The sequence below is a fragment of the Salmo salar genome, chromosome 13, assembly GCF_965601325.2.
Source record: "Salmo salar chromosome 13, fSalSal1, whole genome shotgun sequence".
Classification (NCBI taxonomy): Eukaryota; Metazoa; Chordata; class Actinopteri; order Salmoniformes; family Salmonidae; genus Salmo; species Salmo salar.
This window is the reverse complement of record NC_138303.1, coordinates 80077999-80093770: the sequence shown is the minus strand read 5'-3', so window position 1 is coordinate 80093770 and position 15772 is coordinate 80077999. Positions and strand designations below refer to the sequence as shown.

Sequence of the window (15772 nt, the reverse complement as noted above, 5' to 3'; positions counted from 1 at the left end):
GAACTGTATGGAAGCCTTCACAGGGATGTGTTAATGGTGAATGTCCCAGTCCCAGACCAGCCAGGGGATTGGGTGAGAGTCTCTGAAAAGGCCTATTTTATGTCAGGGGAGTAGGGGCTGTCAAAGAGAGAGAAAAGAGGAAGCACAAGCACCGTTTCTTCCTTTTTCTTTATCCATTTCAATGGAGGACTAATTTAATTGTACCGCAATTGATACACCCTCTCTTCTTTTAATAACAAACAAACACAGCATTTGTTTTCCTTTTTGCTTTGAGGTACATGCTAAAAAGAAAATAGAGAAAAACACGCAGGAATATAGCAGTACAGAAAAAGCAAGCAGCTATACAAACTGTAGTCATTCAGAATGAAATATGCCTGATAAACAAGCCAACTATAAATCAAAGCCAACTATGCGTGATTGTGCTAATTAGAATAAACCTATGTAGCTATGTCTGGCACACTGACAAACAGCAAATGGAATGCACAGAGGCAGAATCCTACAATTATGTTCAATTTATTTCTTACACTGAGCAGCACTGAGCTGCACGAAGAAAAAGGACAGCAGAGGGAAGGGCATGAGATGAGAGGAAGAGTGATAGATACAGAGAGAGAGAAAGATGAGAGGAGAGAGGGAGTAAGTTTGAGTTCAAAGTAATAGAAGATACTATAATATAATTATTTCCCAAGCCTCTGTAATACTGTACAAAGCCACACACGTATAAACATAACGTTCCCTTACTCTGGAAGTTCTGATAGCACGAACGTTTGCTTTCACTGTGTGTTTTTTTTAAACAAAACTCTGATTAGATATGTGTAGCGTGGTACGTTCTGCGTTGTGTACTTTTATTTAGGACACTGCCACAACTGGAATTGTGATGGTTGAATCATGTTTATTCGACCTGCACAAGAAGAGACAACACACAATATGTTAGCCCTCGGTGCAGTCACAGCTCTCGGGCACCTTGCTAGCTGAAGGTCCGGCGAAAGAGAACGATAAAAGGGTACGTAAGTACGGATAACCCGCGATGCCTGTTTGGCCCTGTCCGGGGGTATCATCGGATGGGGCCACAGTGTCTTCTGATCCCTCCTGTCTCAGCCTCCAGTATTTATGCTGCAGTAGTTTATGTGTCGGGGGGCTAGGGTCAGTCTGTTACATCTGGAGTATTTCTCTTGTCTTATCCGGTGTCCTGTGTGTATTTAAATATGCTCTCTCTAATTCTCTTTCTCTCTTTCTGTCTTTCTCTCGGAGGACCTGAGCCCTAGGACCATGCCTCAGGACTACCTGGTATGATGACTCCTTGCTGTCCCCAGTCCACCTGGCCGTGCTGCTGCTCCAGTTTCAACTGTTCTGCCTGCGGCTATGGAACCCTGACCTGTTCACCGGACGTGCTTGTTGCACCCTCGACAACTACTATGATTATTATTATTTGACCATGCTGGTCATTTATGAACATTTTAACATTTTAACATTTTGACCATGTTCTGTTTTAATATCCACCCTGCACAGCCAGAAGAGGACTGGCCACCCCTCATAGCCTGGTTCCTCTCTAGGTTTCTTCCTAGGTTTTTGGCCTTTCTAGGGAGTTTTTCCTAGGGAGTTTTTCCTAGCCACCGTGCTTCTTTCACATGCTTTGCTTGCTGTTTGGGGTTTTAGGCTGGGTTTCTGTACAGCACTTTGAGAATATCAGCTGATGTACGAAGGGCTATATAAAAATAAATTTGATTTTGATTTGATTTGATGGACCAAACCAAAATATACAAACTTTTACAATTAGGTGTATTTACAATATAGATATCAAAAAATGTTTGTACACCGAAAAATAACATTAACTATGCTGCTGTAATTAAATAAAGAAAACACATTGAATTATTATTATTGTTATTAACTTATTAACATCCCCTCTTGACCTGGCCTACTTGAACTGTCCTTGTGCGCAATTTGGTGCATAATCTAGGGGAACAACATCACTCTACTACATATGCATAATCTCACTTTACTCTACCTGCCCTGTTAGTGATGGTAAACAGCACATAAGTAATTTCTAAAGAAAGGGGGAAAAGTTAAGTGCATTATCAAAAACGTTATAAAAGGCTCCATCTCCATCCATACACCCTTTAAAACATGAAGGCTTTTCTCTCTGAGAAACAGAATTTTGTAATAGTCACTACAAAGATTATAAAGGCAGAATGTACGACAACCAATCATCTGAGGAGTGTTCAGAGTGTTCTGGTGTCTGAGATATGAGTCAAATATCAAACAAGTCTCTGAGTGAGTCAAAACAAAACTCTGGAGAGAATGTTTAGTTTATGAGAGAAAACCGATGAGAATACTGTCAACCTGTCAAAACAAAGAGTTCTCAGCCTAGTATAGAGACAGAGGGGTTAGAAAGTGTGTGGTGGAGAAAGGTTAGGGAGTGAGGCTGTCCTTGAGTGCGCCTTTCACGTTCTCTCTGTGCGCCCGAACTCACACAGCCAGGCAGCTACTGCATTTATGCATGACCTGGCCTACGACTCGTCCCCAGCGCACATTTCATAATTCATGCACACTGTACCATACCAGTGGCGGCTCCTCAGAGGAGGACGGGAAGGACCATCCTACTCAGTGACTTTCAGAATTTAAAAACATTTATGAAACACTAAAAAATGTATCCTATTTAGATAAAACTATACTAAATATATTCACGTCACCAAATGCCTGATTTAAAACACACAGTAGTCTCAACAACACACTCTAGGCTAGCGCCATGGTGTAGCCGGAGGAAAGCTATTCCCTGTCCTCCTCATGCTACATTGACTTCAATACAAAAACTAGGAGGCTCGTAGGCCTTACATCCTTCCATAGACCTACATGGTAATTATGACTCCTTCCGAAGGACGTCCTCCAACCAATTAAAGATTTTGCAATATGAACTGACATGTTGTCCATCCAATCATAGGATTAATAAGATCAGGGAACGAACCTAGTGTGGTGTATTGGGGTTGTGCCACAGAGCATTATGGGGGATCTTTGTGTTGAGAAGCTTATTGAGTTGGTGACATATTGGATAGAGACAGAGTGGAAAGTGATAGTTGAGCATTGTTTTGATTTTATTCAATTGAAATTAGTTTCTCCAAAGTACAGGAGACGGAGGAGGTAGATTATATATTGTTTTCTTGGTTTTAGAACTTTATTTTAGTTAGCAAGACAAATTGAAATAAATTGTACTAACTTTAGTAAGAAGTGCTAACATTAGCTTGCTACAAGGTCGCAGTTTTCTCCGCCAGGCTGGCTAGCTAATGCTAACAACAATGTAGTGGATTTATTGTTTAAGAACCCCTTTAATTTCCCACATCAGATTCAAGCATGTAATGGACGAACATCTGCATATTCAAACTGCGCAACACAAGGATAAGGTAAGAAGAAACAGAGTCACAAGCAGCTTATCGGCAAGAGTTACTTTTACTTAAGGGCAAGATGAAGTTCAGCTAACAAGGGCAAATAAAATGAACTTGCAGAGGCACATTACGATGCTTTACTTGCTGACCATATGGACGTTTCTACTGTCTTCTCTGGGATGTCAAAATCGATTCAGAATGATTTGATCGCTTCCATCGCATCATCCAATAAAAGTGAGATTAAAAAGAGTTTGACGCAGTCCATGTTTTTGCTTGCGCTCAAGTATGCTTTCCACTTTCCTCCAGTATTTATTTAGCAAAGGTAATAACACACAAGCAAAAACTCATTACAGAAATGTTGCAGCAGCCTAGGCTACACCTAAACATTAGAGATCTGACATGCTGTATGGGATGAAAACGAGCCAATTTTTCAGTCTGATCAACTGTAGGCTACTAATAATAGCAACTGCATACAGCCTATGCGTCCTGTCCATCTGGTCAGGGTAAACAAATTGGCAACGTTATGTATTTATAGTCCATTTGTTTGTCTGGAGAAAATGGTTTTCAAACTTGGGCTGGCTCGGCTGCCTATACCTTTTCAATCCAAAATGATTTACTGGAATTAATCAATCAACCTAATATTTATGATATACTGTAGTTCATTTTTAATTAGGCCTACAGTTGCATAGGCCTGCATGATGCAAACATGCCTAAAGCAAGCTCAGCCCTGTGAGTTCTATTGTCTATCAGTTGTCTCTGTGTCTGGGTAGAGGAAACCCCCCTGTTAGTCTAGTCAAAATATCTTTCATATGAACAAGTACAAGGTTGCTATAGTTTGACAGGGTTTTTAATCCTCCACAGGGCCATTACTTTTTTCAAGGACTTTTTTTTAAACCATGTGACCTGATTAGAAAAACTGGTCCCATCATGGCTCAGATAAAACCCTTTTACAACTGATTAAATAGGGCCCAGAGTTTTCCTGGTTAGGTTACCAGATAAGGAAAAACTCTGGCCCCGAGGGGGAAAATATTGCCCCACCACTCTGGGACCTATGGTGCCACCAGTCTGCTCGTAGTTGTCAGTTACCGTCAGGTATGTGGATGATCAGGGCTTTATTCAGGAACATTTCTTGGGCTACTTTGATGGTTCAAGTGGGCCTGATGTGCAGTCTGTGTTTGACTTTGTGAATTCTGAGATGTCTGAGTTTAATGATGGAGAAACGTGTTGCCCAAACCTATGATGGCAGTGCTGTAATGGAATGTATCTGCTATTTGTATTTACAGCTAAGTCCTCTTCTGTTCCCTGATTAAGAGGTGATGACCACTCCACTCCACTACCATTGTCAACTCTCTCCTGACATGAACTGAAGCCACGTCTCATGTGCCTTGCGCATCCACTGGCACATTGAATGTTTCCTCTCCAAGCTCTGAGTAGACCTGTCAATTTTCTCTAATTACTGTATGTAGAGTCAATCACATACACATCAATGATTTTACTCCTTGCTTGGACTAACTCCTTCTTAGCTGTTTTAGCTAACTGTGTAGTGTATTGTGTTATTGTTTGTCTTCCCAGTCAAATCCTGTCCTGCCCTCAGTGGAAGAGTTGAGCTCTTCTCCAAACCCCTGTCCTGCACTGAAGCCTCTGAACACCTCAACCCCTGTCCTGCACTGAAGCCTCAACACCTCAACCCCTGTCCTGCACTGAAGCCTCTGAACACCTCAACCCCTGTCCTGCACTGAAACATCAACACCTCAACCCCTGTCCTGCACTGAAGCATCAACACCTCAACCTCTGTCCTGCACTAAAGTCAAGCCTCTGAACACATCTGAAGGAAAATAATATAAAGAATGATAGTAAAAAGCTCTGGAGCACCTTAAATAAAATGTTTGGCAAAAAGGCAAACTCATTAATTGGATCAGATGGCTCATTCATCACAAAACCCACTGATATTGCCAATTATTTTAATTATTTTTTCATTAGCAAGATTAGCAAACTTAGGAATGACATGACAGAAACAAATGCTGACACTACACATCCAAGTATAACTGATCAAATGATGAAAGACAACATTGTTATTTTTAAATTCCGTAAAGTGAGTGTGGAAGAGGTAAAAAAATGTTTGTCTACCGGGGTCTGACAATCTGAATGGAAAATTACTGAGGATAATAGCAGACCATATTGCCACTCCTATTTGCAATATCTTCAATATAAGCCTACTAGAACGTGTGTGCCCTCAGGCCTGGAGGGAAGCAAAAGTCATTTGGCTACCTAAGGATAGTAAAGCCCCCTTTACTGGGTTAATTAGCCGACCAATCAGCCTGTTATCAAAAAATTGTGTTTTACCAGATACAATTACATTTTACAGTAAACAAATTGACAGCAGACTTTCAGCACTCTTATAGGGAAGGACATTCAATAAGCACAGCACTTACACAAATGACTGAAGATGGTCTGAAACAAACTGATGATAAAAAGATTGTGAGGCTGTTTTGTTAGACTTAAGTGTGCGATTTTTGATATTATCAAAGTCTGCTGCTGTAAAAACGTATGTGTTATGGCTTTAAACCTCCTGGTATATTGTGGATAAAGAGTTACCCGTCTAACAAAACACAGAGGGTGTTCTTTAATGGAAGCCTCTCCAACATAATCCAGGTTGAATCAGGAATTACTCAGGGCAGCTGTCAAGACTCCTTACCTTTTTCAATCTTTACTAATGACATGCCACTGGCTTTGAGTAAAGCCAGTGTAGTTATGTATGCGGATATCTCAACACTATACACGTCAGCTACTACAGCGACTGAAATGGCTACAACACTTAACACAGAGCTGCAGTTAGTTTCAGAATAAATTAGTCCTAAATATTTAAAAAACTAAAAGCATTGTATTTGGGACAAATCATTCACTAAACCCTAAACAACTAAATATTGTGGAAATTTAGCAAGTTGAGGTGACTAAACTGCTTGAAGTAACTCTGGATTGTGAACTGTGATGATCAAAACATGTTGATACAACAGTAGCTAAGATGGGGAAAGGTCTGTCCATAATAATGCGCTGCTCTGCTTTCTTAACAACACTATCAATAAGGCAGGTGCTACAGGCCCGAGCTTTGTCGCACCTGGACTACTGTTCAGTCGTGTGGTTCAGTTGCCACAAAGAGGGACTTAGGAAAATTACAATTGGCTCAGAACAAGGTAGCACAGCTGGCACTTAAATGTACACGGGGAGCACTAACAATGATATGCATGTCAATCTCTCATGGCTCAAAGTGGAGGAGAGATTGACTTTATCAGTACTTGTTTTTGTAAGAAGTGTTCACAAGCTGAATGTACTGAGCTGTCTGTTTTAACTACTAGCACACAGCTCGGACACCCACGCATACCCTACAAGACATGCCACCAGAGATCACTTTACAATCCCCAAGTCCAGAATAGACTAAGGGAGGCGCACAGTACTACATAGAACCATGACTACATTGAACTCTATTCCACATCAGGAAACTGATACAAGCAGTAGAATCAGATTTAAAAAAACAGATAAAAATGCACCTTATGGAACAGAGAGGACTGTGAAGAGACACACACACAGGTACAGACACATGCATACGCACATGGGGCTAGCACACACACTCTACACACACGTACATTGTAATATTGTTGTATGGTAGTATCATACATTTTCTGTCGTAGATATGTAGTGGTGTAACAATGTTATATGATGTACTGTTCAGTGGCGTAAAGTACTTAAGTAAAAATACTTTAAAGTACTACTTCAGTAGTTTTTTGGAGTATCTGTATTTTACTTTACTATTTATATTTTGGACTACTTTTACTTCACTACATTCCTTAAGAAAATATTGTACTTGTTACTCTATACATTTTCCTTGACACCCAAAGGAACTCGTTACATTTTGAATGCTGAGTAGGACAGGAAAATAGTCAAATTCACGCACTTATCAACTGTACATCCCTGGTCATTCCTACTGCCTCTGATCTGGCGGACTCACTAAACACACATGCTTTGTTTGTAAATGATGTCTGAGTGTTGGAGTGTGCCCCTGGCTTTCCGTAAATTAAAAAGAAAATGGTGCCATCTGGTTTGCTTAATATAAGGAATTTGAAATGATTTATACTTTTACTTTTGATACTTAAGTATATTTTAAACCAAATGCTTTTAGATTTTTACTCAAGTAGAATTTTACTGGGTGACTTTTACTTGAGTCATTTTCTATTAAATGATCTTTACTTTTACTCAAGTATGACAGTTGGGTACTTTTTCCACTGCTGGCACTATTTTATATTTTGTTTTATGTGTAATGTAAGTGCCTTAATGTGTTTGGACCCCAGGAAGAGTAGCTCAACACTATACTGTACACGTCAGCTACTACAGCGACTGATCGCTAATAAATACGAATACCTCAACTCAAGCCTCATACCCTCATTCAAACCCTGTTGTGATCATTCCCAACACTGTGTAAGTAGCACTCTCACTCCCCATAATATTGTACTATAAATATCTTTATTAAATGCTTGAGGTTAAAATCATTTGTCTTTGACGATTTCTTAAACACGCTTTGTCGTCGCCGTGCGGTCCGTGGCTATACTGTGGGTCTCCCATCCTTCTCAATTTGTCAAGTCACCAGCCTCCACTGTACCATATCAGCTTTGGTCTACACAATTCTACTACTGCTGATGAATGGTTAGGCCTAAACGCTATCATCCACACAACAACATGCTCAATAAATGATTGCCTCGCCTAGTTTACCAACTACTTCTCTGATAGAGTTCAGTGTGTCAAATAGGAGGGCCTGTTGTCTGGACCTCTGGCAGTCTCTATGGGTGTGCCACAGGGTTCAATTCTCAGGCCGACTCTCTTCTCTGTATACATCAATGATGTTGCTCTTGCTGCTGGTGATTCTCTGATCCACCTCTACGCAGACGACACCATTCTGTATACTTCTGGCCCCTCTTTGGACACTTAACTAACCTCCAGACGAGCTTCAATGCCATACAACTCTCCTTCCGTGGCCTCCAACTGCTCTTAAACACAAGTAAAACTAAATGCATGCTATTCAATCGATCACTGCCCGCACCTGCTCGCCTGTCCAGCATCACTACTCTGGACGGCTCTGACTTAGAATACGTGGACAACTACAAATACCTGGGTGTCTGGTTAGACTGTAAACTCTCCTTCCAGACTCACATTAAGCATCTCCAATCCAAAATTAAATCTAGAATCGGCTTCCTATATCGCAACAAAGCATCCTTCACTCATGCTGCCAAACATACCCTCGTAAAACTGACCATCCTACCGATCCTTGACTTCGGTGACGTCATCTATAAAATAGCCTCCAACACTCTACTCAACAAACTGGATGCAGTCTATCACAGTGCCATCCGTTTTGTCACCAAAGCCTCATACACTACCCACCATTGCGACCTGTACGCTCTCGTTGCCTGGCCCTCGCTTCATATTCGTCATACCTTTCAGAAAACCACCTTGAGAGAGATTGAGAAAATATGCTTTGACATGTTTCATTGTGGGATGCTTTACACAGAGATAAATTAACTGAATTGCTGTGTTTGAAACAGAGTTGCATCAGCCTGATTGAAACATAATTTCCTTATGCTCAAGAGAGAACATCTTCTGAATGTTAAATAGCTCAGAATTGCTCCCAATGAGTCGTTCATTGGAAATGATGTAACTGAACAACAATACGCTGTAGAACTTAACTTCTTCTGAAGGAGGAGTTTGTCACAATGTGGTGGGGGCCTTATTAATCAGTATTAACTTCCTGTGTTCAGAGGCCTGGATTAGACTGTGAATAAAATAATCTTATCCAGCAGTTATACAATATAATGGGGTAATTGACTGACTATAACCACTATTGTCTCGTGACCTATAAATAATGGGTGAATTGGTAGTGGATTCACTATGGGTTTTTGTCTGAGTAAAACACACATTAGTCTAAAATAAATATAATTGGGAGCACATTTTATTTGTGACAAAACATGCAATTGGGTCTTAGAGTTGGTCATTAGTGGCTGTCTTATTTAATTTGTTCTGAAAGTCTTTTGTACCACAAATAGAATAGGCTGCAAATAAACTCATTCCCATTGCATACCTCAGAAATGACTAGAGTAGGCTCTTAGTTTAAGTGCTACACTTATGGTTATTACCTGAACGTGTCATGATAACAAACTAGCAAAAATGGATTATGGAAACGCCTCGTACAAATCAAATGCATACTTATTTTGTAACGTCTCATATCGGAGACTTCCGGAGTTGATCTAACAATGGTTGTTAGACATGCTGTACATTTCGCTACATATTTTTCAAATATCAGCTAAAGAGGTTGTGTCCCCTTTACCTACAGTAAATAAAGTGTTTATTTAACTCTATAGAACTCTACTCCGGGAGGACCTACTAGTTTTACTCTCAATCTTCATGACTTGACCGACTGAGTTTAAAAAGGCTTCAATAACTTTGTTTGAGAGCTTTCGAAGAGAATTCCCAAAATAATGTTTGATCTTTTTCATCAGGGAGAGAGAGAAAATGTCCAGAGAGACATAGCCATGAAGAGGTCCCTAAATCATCGATAATTCAAGTTTCTACAATCAAAAATAAAAGCTGTTCTTCTTGTCTTTTAGATGTTGGCTACAGTACATCAACCTTAAGATCTGTATATTGTTGGGTGATTTACAACATTAGCGCGGATGGTGAAGTGTTCTTTTCCCCTCTTGTGTTCCTCCATTATCCCTGGCGTCTGTGCAGTGCCTACTGATGGAGACTAGCTCACAGCTACAACCTGAACCTGGCTCCATGCATCAAGCCAAGAGAGCTATCGTTTATGTAAAAAATAAATGTTCAAGCATTGCCTGTTAAATCAATACATACGTAAACTGCCCTCTGGGTCTACAATGGAGGCAGGCAGTGAGGTGACAGGCTGTGAGGTGACAGGCTGGTTGACAAATGGACAGCAAACACCCAGAATAGCCTGACTCAGCAGCTTCCTGGGTCTCTCTCGCTCTCTCTCTCCTTCTCTGTCTCTCTTGCTCTCCATATCTATTCCTCTCTCCTCCCTCCCGCTCTCTCTCCCTTCTTTCCTCCATCCTGCCATCCCTGATCTTTATTAGAAAGCCACATATCTGTTTCTACATGGGAATTGCTGATCAGAGGGTCTTAAATATCACAAAAGCGTGTATAAATTCAGCAGAGGCATTTCCTTGTTTGAGGATACGAGAGACGGAGTTGATGCAATTTCTGTAGTTGGGTGATTTAGTCAGAGAAATATACGTTACATAAAGCAAAACAAATTTGCCCCACTTCTCATCCGCATTTTCAAATAAGATTAAATGAGCAGGGAGGTGAGATTTGTCAGTGCTGTACATGATGTAATAACCACATAGGGATATATACTGTATATAGGGATCCATCATGATCGCTTTGTGGCATGCCCAATAAGAGATCACCTGCATGTCTCTCTTCCCATCTCTCCGTCCTTCAGGCCCACCTGTTTCATCCATCACACTGTAGACATCCCAGTACCCCCTGTTAATCCTCCTGACTCCCCTTAATCACCCATGTCTGCCTCCACCACCACACTCACCTAAAGCCTGACTCGGGACAAATCCCGACCCCAAATCCCAGGCCTGTACCAGGTTAACCCCACTGACAAATGCCTAAGCTTCTCTCAATCACATGAGCTAAATTAGTATTGAAATTGGATTGCCCTCTGAACTGGCTCAACACCAGCAAGATCCAGACCACTGGGATGGGAAGCTCTAGGCTACTGACACACACACACACAGTATATGTGATTTAGTCTACTCAGTTGGGAATGAATGGGCTCTGAGGAACTGGGGCTTTGCTTACAGGTCAACTTGTTCACCTTGCGCTCCTTATGATTATGATCAAATGGCGCTTGTCAGCAAATTAACATGACTTTATTCCCCAATGTCCACAAATGTACAAGGGAAATTTGTGTTCTTCTTTATTCCAACCCTTCTGAAAGACACACATACACACGCAGAGGATGGAGCGGTTGGAGTGAAATTATGTCAAACCTAGTTTGTTCATAAGTGTCACAACAGTTTCAGCTGCAATCAGAATTGTCCATCCACAAATGATGGATGTAAATGTAGCCACTAGTTCTGGCACCAGTCAGTGCCTGGCCTCGGGGCATGTAAGATAATGTGAGAGACAGAAAGAAGCATCTCCCCACACACACCTGATTTCTCATAAGGTTAGCTGTCAAGGACACATTATCTACTGTCCAAATCATTTGCAACTCCTTTTCCATCTCCACCTAGATTGCTCCCACTGGGCACAAACTGGTTGAATCAAAGTTGTTTCTACATCATTTTTCAATGTATTGTGATGTGGAATCTACATGGAAAATACAACAGATGTGCAAAAAGTCATAAACTGTTGTTTTGAGGCTGAAATTTCAACCACAGAATTATGTCATCATGGTAACCAATTTTCAACATAGGCAAACCTTGTATAAAACATGTTGAATTTGTACCTTTGGAACAACGTCAGATCTTCAACTAAAAGGCTGGGCAGCACCTTCTATTGGAGAGTTGATTTATTATGATTTTTTATGTGCAAATGAACTTAAGTTTTCGGACAATGTCAAATGTGATATAGCGAAGCACCTGAGTTGGGTGCACAATTACGCAGGTACTTTCCTGAAGCGGACGACACAAACAAATGGATTCGTTATCCCTTTCATGCCCTGACTCCAGTCCACTTACCAATATCTGAACAAGAGAGCCTCATCAAAATTGCAACAAGCGGTTCTGTGAAAATTGAATTTAATCAGAAGTCAATGCCAGATTTCTGGATTGGGCTGCACTCAGAGTATCTTGCCTTATCCTGCCTTGGCAAATCGTGTTAAGACACTGATGCCCTTTGCAACCACGTACCTATGTGGTTAAGATGAAACTATCCAAGCATTAGATACTGTACATCTCCTTTAATGTTGATATTTGGTTTTGTTGTCAACCTAACACAATTACTTTTGTAATATAGTAAACAGCCTAAAGTTAAGGATATCTTACAAACTAATGTGACCGTTTTTATTCAACCTTAAAATGAGTAGCCTAACAAATCCACAATTTAAAATCAAATCGTATTGGCCACATACACATATTTAGCAGATGTTATTGCGGGTGTAGCAACAACAATTCACAACAATACACACAAATCTAAAAGTAAAAGAATGGAATTAAGAAATACAGTGGCAAGAAAAAGTATGAGAACCCTTTGGAATTACCTGGATTTCTGTATAAATTAGTCATAAAATGTTATCTGATCTTCATCTTAGTCACAATAATAGACAAACACAGTGTGCTTAAACTAATAACACACACATTATTGTATTTTTCTTGTCTATATTGAATACATCATTTAAACATTCACAGTGTGGGTTGGAAAAAGTATGTGAACCCCTAGGCTAATAACTTCTCCAAAAGCTAATTAGAGTCAGGAATCAGCTAACCTGGAGTCCAATCAGATTGGAGATGTTGGTTAGAGCTGCCTTGCTCTATAAAAACACTCACAAAATGTGAGTTTCCTATTCACAAGAAGCATTGCCTGATGTGAACCATGCCTCAAACAAAAGAGATCTCATAAGACCTAAGATTAAGAATTGTTAACTTGAATAAAGCTGGAAAGGGTTACAAAAGTATCTCTAAAAGCCTTGATGTTCATCAAGACAAATTGATAAGACAAATTGTCTATAAATGGAGAAAGTTCAGCACTGTTGCTACTCTCCCTAGGAGTGGCCGTCTTGCAAAGATGACTGCAAAGGCACAGCTCAGGATACTCAATGAGGTAAGAAGAATCCTAGAGTGTCAGCTAAAGACTTACAGAAAAAACATGGAACATGCTAACATCTCTGTTGACGAGTCTACGATACGTAAAAGACTAAACAAGAATGGTGTTCATGGGAGGACACCACGGAAGAAGCCATTGCTGTCCGTCTTAAGTTCTCAAAAGAGCACCTGGATGTTCTGCAGCGCTTCTGGCAAAATATTCTGTGGACAGGTTAAACTGAAGTTGAGTTATTTGGAAGGAACACACAACACTGTGTGTGGAGAGAAAAAGGGACAGCACACCAACATCAAAACCTCATCCCAACTGTAAAGTATAGTGGAGGGAGCATCATGGTTTGGGGCTGCTTTGCTGCCTCAGGGCCTGGACAGCTTGCTATCATCGATGTAAAAATGAATTCCCAGGTTTATCAAGACATTTTGCAGGAGAATGTAAGGCTATATGTCCGCCAATAGAAGCTCAACAGAAGTTGGGTGATGCAACAGGACAACGACCCAAAATACAGAAGTAAATCAACAACAGAATGGCTTCAACAGAAGAAAATACGCCTTCTGGAGTGGCCCAATTAGAGTCCTGACCTCAACCCGATTTAAAATGCTGCGGCATGACCTCGAGGGCAGTTCACACCAGACATCCTAAGAATATTGCTGAACTGAAACAGTTTTGTAAAGATGAATGACCATTGTGCAGGTCTGATCCGCAAATACAGAAAACGTTCGGTTGAGTTTATTGCTGCCAAAGGAGGGTGAACCAGTTATTAAATCCAAGGGTTCACATATTTTTGTTCCACCCTACACTGTGAATGTTTACAGGGTGTGTTCAATAAAGACATAAAAACTTATAATTGTTTGTGTGTTATTAGTTTAAGTAGACTGTGTCTATAGTTGTGACTTAGATGAAGATCAGATCAAAGTTTATGACCAATTTATGCAGAAATCCAGGTAATTCCAAAGGGTTCCCATAGTTTTTTTTGCCACTGTATATAAATATTAGGACAAACAATGTCAGTGGCTTTGACTAAAATACAGTAGAATAGAATACAGAATATACATATGAAATGAGTAAAGCAGTATGTAAAAATTATTAAAAGTGGCTAGTGTTCCATTATTAAAGTGGCCAGTGATTCCATGTCTATGTATATAGGGCAGCAGCCTCTAAGGTGGAGGGTTGAGTAATCGGGTGGTAGCCGGCAAGTGATGGCTATTTAACAGTCTGATGACCTTGAGATAGAAGCTGTTTTTCAGTCTCTCGGTCCCAGCTTTGATGCACCTGTACTGACCTCGCCTTCTTGATGGTAACAGGGTGAACAGGCTGTGGCTCGAGTGGTTGATGTCCTTGATGATCTTTTTGGCCTTCCTATGACATCGGGTGCTGTAGGTGTCCTGGAGGGCAGGCAGTATGCCCCCAGTGATGTGTTGGCAGACTGCACCACCCTCTGAAGAGCCCTGCAGTTGTGGGCGGTGCAGTTGCCGTACCAGGCAGTGATACAGCCCGACATGATGCTCTCAATTGTGTATCGGTAAAAGTATGTTAGGGTCTTAGGGGTCAAGCCAAATTTCTTCGGCCTCCTGAGATGGAAGAGGCGCTGTTGCGCCTTCTTCACCACACTGTCTGTGTGGGTGGACCATTTCCGATTGTCAGTGATGTGTATGCCGAGGAACTTGAAGCTTTCCATCTGCTCCACTGTGGTCCCGTTTATGTGGACAGGGGAGTGCTCCCTCTGCTGCTTCCTGAAGTCCACAATCAGCTCCTTTGTTTTGTTGACTTTGAAGGAGAGGTTACTTTCCTGGCACCACTCCGCCAGGGCCCTCACCTTCTCCCTGTAGACTGTCTCATCATTGTTGGTAATCAGGCCTTCTACTGTTGTGTCGTCTGAAAACTTGATGATTGAGTTGGAGGCATGCGTGGCCATGCAGTCATGGGTGAAGAGGGAGTACAGGAGGGGGCTGAGAACGCACCCTTGTGGGGCCCCTGTGTTGCAGATCAGCAAAGCGGAGGTGTTGTTTCCTACCTTCACCACCTGGGAGCGGCCCGCCAGGAAGTCCAGGGCCCAGTTGCACAGGGCAGGGTTCAGACCCAGGTCCCCAAGCTTAATGATGAGCTTGGAGGGTACTATGGGGTTGAAGACTGAGCTATAGTCAATGAAAAGCATTATTACATAGGTATTCCTCTTGTCCAGATGGGATTAGGCAGTGTGCAGTGTGATTGCATCGTCTGTGGATCTATTGGGGCGGTACACAAATTGAAGTGGGTCTAGGGTGTCAGGTAAGGTAGAGGTGATATGATCCTTAACTGGCCTCTCAAAGCACTTCATGATGAAAGAAGTGACAGCTACAGGGCAAAAGTAATTTAGTTCAGTTACCTTTGCTTTCTTGGGTACAGGAATAATGGTGGACATCTTGAAGCAAGTGGGGACAGCAGATAGATAGAGTGAATATGTCCGTAAACACTCCAGCCAGCTGGTCTGAGGATGCGGCTAGGGATGCTGTCTGGGCAGGCAGCCTTGCGAGGGTTAACACGCTTAAATGTCTTACTGACATCGACCACGGAGAACGACAGCC

The 15772-nt window shown here is 41.4% G+C and overlaps 1 protein-coding gene and 1 long non-coding RNA gene across 3 annotated transcripts in view; one reads left to right on the top strand and one right to left on the bottom strand.

The window, feature by feature from the left end:
• Positions 1-15772, bottom strand: part of LOC106567973 (LHFPL tetraspan subfamily member 7 protein) — a 220206-nt gene that overhangs the window by 168742 nt on the left and 35692 nt on the right. The window lies entirely within an intron of this gene.
• Positions 3004-5280, top strand: LOC106567974 (uncharacterized). Of its 2 annotated transcripts, XR_001320212.2 has the most exons (4): positions 3004-3132; positions 3335-3392; positions 4658-4832; positions 4947-5280. It is a non-coding gene; the product is annotated as an uncharacterized LOC106567974 (long non-coding RNA). The 2 variants fall into 2 exon arrangements; XR_001320211.3 differs by having other exon boundaries at positions 3004-3392.